Source organism: Drosophila persimilis, unplaced genomic scaffold (genome assembly GCF_003286085.1).
Source record: "Drosophila persimilis strain 14011-0111.01,24,50 unplaced genomic scaffold, DperRS2 tig00000431-arrow-pilon, whole genome shotgun sequence".
Classification (NCBI taxonomy): Eukaryota; Metazoa; Arthropoda; class Insecta; order Diptera; family Drosophilidae; genus Drosophila; species Drosophila persimilis.
Genome location: NW_020825312.1, coordinates 5,926,395 through 5,930,773, shown reverse-complemented (window position 1 = coordinate 5,930,773; position 4,379 = coordinate 5,926,395). Strand labels below are relative to the sequence as shown.

Sequence of the window (4,379 nt, the reverse complement as noted above, 5' to 3'; positions counted from 1 at the left end):
TGTATTAAGCGGCTCATCAAGTCAACATCTACATATAAGAGATTCAGGATGTATTTGAGCATGATGCGAAATACAGATTTCGAAAGATTTCAACAAGAAGAGTCTTCCTGTAGGCATTTCTAAGACAAAGTATGCACTAAAGGAACTCTTGTTTTTATCCATTTGTATCCCAGGCAGGAATGCAGCCCTCCTCCCGCACAACCGAACGAGGAGCGCTGCCGTATGACGCGCGACGCGTAAACCGAATCGATCGCGAACATGCAGGCAAGATACATAGAGGTTTGACTAACATTCGAGGGAAATTAGAGCTAAAATTACAACTAGATCCCGCAGAGCAAAAACTAAAAAGTTGTTTTTGACTTATTGTTTACGGTCCTGTACTTTATACTGACGGCACCATACACCATACGCCCTATTCTAAAACCGGATGTTCAGAAAACTTAAGCTTGGGATCTAGTATAACACCAAGATCATCCACCAGGATAATTTTCTCGAGAGAACCACCGCATAGGGTGTAAAGAGTCAACAAGGGACTGGAGCGATGAAATGCCGTTACTTTATACTTCGAGGCATTAGGTACCCCTTTCGATCAGTAAGAGGTCTTGAATCTGAACGCGTAACGCCGTAACGCACATGTACACGGGAATCTACCCATTTGTGAATTGAATACCCGGGTGAATTTGAATTCAATACTCCGCATCAACACATAGGGGATTATGATATCGGTGGAAGGAATAACACGTGTGAATTATAAAATATATTATTTATTGTTCATGGCACTTGCGGTGTATGTGGAATATTTGTATTAGGGGTATTCCCTGTTTTGAAATTAGATGTATTGTCACACCTAAAAGAAAAGTTGCGGGTGCAATCTGCTCGTCCTGTGTATGAGGCACCGGTACCACACCGAACTGTGTTCATTAGTTTTTTGTTAGAGGGCAGGGGCTGCACGCCAGTAAATAATAATCTGGTGAAATGAACAAAATTAATAGGAAACATTTATGATGATCGGGTACTTTCACTCACCTTCACATTCAATTAAATCTAAAGTGTAAGCATCAATAATGACCGCCGCAATTTGGTATTGAAGTATTGAAGTATAGGTAGTCGTTGTCTTGTTGAATGTAAGCTGCACTGCAAAGACTCATACAAAGTGTGTACGCCTGGTGTCTGGAGAAATTAGTGACATTAATAGGAAACATTTATTATAACTGAGTACTTTCCCTTACCAGTATTAAAGATGATTAAAAATGTAAACTAATGTTGCGTTGGGGACTTGTTGTTCATCCATAATGACAGACAAATTTAGAAAATTTCGTTACCATTTGGAACTATTTCACGTTATCGTTTGTCAATCTGTTGTGTCTAATGTCAATCGAAATGCAGCAGCAGCCTGGAACTGGAATTAATTTCAATTGCGTCTCCGAATCACAAATATGTCAGGGCACTTACACATACACAAGTCTTGCACTCATGTAGTAAAATAAGAAATATCCTTGATATATGTAAGTACGAGAGTACACTAGAAGCAAACGATAGGTTCTGAATTCAATTCGAATACAAACTAATTTATAGTAACTATTTAATGTATTCAATACACATTACTTAGTTAATTAATCAATTTGTATTCAAATTTACATCAGAACTTGTTCTCACTGTATGCGCACTATGAAAGGAAATTTACGAGTATTTCCAACAACGAAAAATTTATATTTAACTTTGAATTTTATTCACTTTTACCGAAATTTTTTTCCAAAAACGATTTTTCTTTATTTTTCACAAATTTTGAATTTTTTTTTCCCGAACAAAATCAGATGTTTTCTCTGCTACAAGCAACTGTTAACTGAATAAGTTCGGAATAAATTCCAGGGTCTAGGACAGAGGCAGAAGTCGAACCGAATTCAAGGCCTGCTGGTTTCTGTCAAATGGTTTTCAAACAGAGGTCGATCCGACTCTCATAGAACCATACTTCATTAATTAGAGCCCATATGAGTGAAAACGATGTCTAGATGCTCGTAATATTGCTCTTTTGAAGTTGCACCCATGGCAATTCCTACAAAGCATGCTCAAGAAAGGATAAGTCTACTGACTCCTGAAACCATTGACTCCTCTCGACTTGTTTTTGGGCATTGGCTCTTACTCTTACGATATATTGCCCCATCGCTTCATCGTCCATCGCTTCATCGTCCATCGCTTCAGAGTGCCACCCCGCTTGGCCGCTGGATTACAGCTGGGAAATCCTTTCTGCTGCTCCTTCTTTCCTCCTGGCGCAAATCCTTCAACTACATTTGACCGCAGCCACGCACATTTACGTAAGCTGATTACGTGACTCTCTCCTGCTCCTGCTCCTGCTCCTCCTGCTACTTCTGCTGATCCTGCTTCTGCTTCTACTCTCAGTCCAGTGACCATTAGCCGTGTCCGGGGCTTAAAAACTCCGCTAGTATCAGGACAAGGACAGGGAGGGGTCGAGTGCCAGAGGTAGAAATAGAGATAGAGATGTGAGAAGGCGCCAGATCCCTCATTAGTGAAATGTATAAATACATTTGGAATTATACATTCATGCATTCCATTTGGAATATGGCTACACCCAACCATGTCCAGGGTCGCTTATAATTTCCAGCACACCCGCACTCGCATTTCGATTCGAAATATACCCGTACCCGTACGCGTACCCGTACCCGTATTCGTACTCGTACTCGCTCCTTCTCTAGCTCTGGCTCTGACTGAATGGTAGGTTCTAGGCTAGAGCCCAGCTCTCAAACAGTGGCACCGAGTGCGCATACTGATGCTGTCTATGAGGATGATGTGAATGCGAATGTGAATGATGATGATGGTAGTCTGTAATTGAAATGCAGAAAATGGAGAGCATCCCAAGCAGCCTCGACCTGCTACCCGGCTAAGGTGAGTGCTAGAACAGGGGCTGGGGATTGAGCTAGTGCTCCTTCTCCTGCTCCTGCTGTTGTGGATGGGCCTCGCTTCTCCCTTAAAGATAAATAATGCAGCAGCCTGAAGCCCGGAGGAGAAGGAAGTAGATGCTTTCTTCATCTGTCTCGGGCCTGAGCCGCTGTTGACACATAGTTTGTAGTTGGTAAACAGGCAACACACAACTGCTCAACGAGCACCTGAAGATGCTTTGTATAAATTTGAATATTTAACTGCAGCTGCACTGGCACTGGCACTGGCACTGGCACTGGCACTGGCACTGGCACTGGCACTGGCTCAGGATCTGGCTCTGACAGTAGCAGTGGCAGTCCCAGACCCAGCTCCAGAAGTAGTAACATTTCACTAAAATCTAGTGCAGCTGCTCCATGGCTCTCTTACTGCCTGTGCGCCTGTCTCCCTCTCCACCTGTCCACCTGTCAGTTTGTCCTGTCCTCGTCGTGGACTGGGCAAATCTTTGGCCAAAATCCGGCCTGTGGCCCCGTACCGAGACCCGAACGCGAAAGCGAACCCAAACCCGAACTCTGGCATGCATGTGTGTCGCTCTGGCCAAGACAGCGGCGCAGTTACCGTGGGAGCATCTTTGGGGGTAGGAGCCAACTTGGAAGCCTCAGCAGTTTTCCGGGTTTTCAATAGCAAGTGTGGGGGTGCGGCGGATCTTCTACGATCCATTGTCTTTAAGTAGAAACGTCTATACAAAGCTTACTCTATGGATTCTTTAGCACTTAGTTTTGCTCTATTTCTGCAATCCGCAATTATCACACAAGCAGCCTGACTGGCAAGTCAATTCATACAAATAGATTACAATTATTTTATGGATCTTTGGGCTGCAATGAAAGATTCCTTTTATCCTCGTTAAGATCCCTGTTAAGTGATCTCTTTATAGAAATAAAACACGGCGGGCGATTGGTTCACATTTAGTTTTCATATTTATTTATTTATTTTTAATTAATTCATTAGTTTTTATTTATTCTTAGACCCTTGATATCCTCAGAAGTTGTGTGGTGTGTGTTGGTTTTGGTTTATTTAAATCGCTTTTCGCGTTTGCATTTTCTCCTCTTTTTTCATATATACATATATGTATGTACATATATATATATTTATATATGTGTTTATATATATATATATATATATATATGTATATATGTATATAATACGCTTAAAATATTCTCGTTTTGCGTTCAAATCATTATATATATGGTATATCATTATCATTATTGCAATAATTATCGTAATTATTATTTTACGTTAGTTTATTTTCTGCTGTGGTACTATAATGCCATATATAATTGTTCATTTATCATTTATCGTTAGATATATGCATACGCCTAGGGGAATTGGGTGGATTTTTGGGTGTGGACTCTGTCATACTCGTACCAAATCGTTTGCGACTCATCCTCTTCCTCGTCCTTCACTAAGCAGCTTACATAGACGACAAA

At 41.3% G+C, this 4,379-nt stretch overlaps 1 long non-coding RNA gene across 2 annotated transcripts; it reads right to left on the bottom strand.

The window, feature by feature from the left end:
* Positions 1-748: 748 nt before the first annotated feature.
* On the bottom strand, positions 749-1,747 carry LOC113566032. Of its 2 annotated transcripts, none has more exons than XR_003408902.1 (5): positions 1,639-1,747; positions 1,453-1,522; positions 1,230-1,399; positions 1,027-1,170; positions 749-967 (listed from the first exon to the last, which is right to left on the bottom strand). It is a non-coding gene; the product is annotated as an uncharacterized LOC113566032 (long non-coding RNA). The 2 variants fall into 2 exon arrangements; XR_003408903.1 differs by having other exon boundaries at positions 1,657-1,747.
* Positions 1,748-4,379: the final 2,632 nt, after the last annotated feature.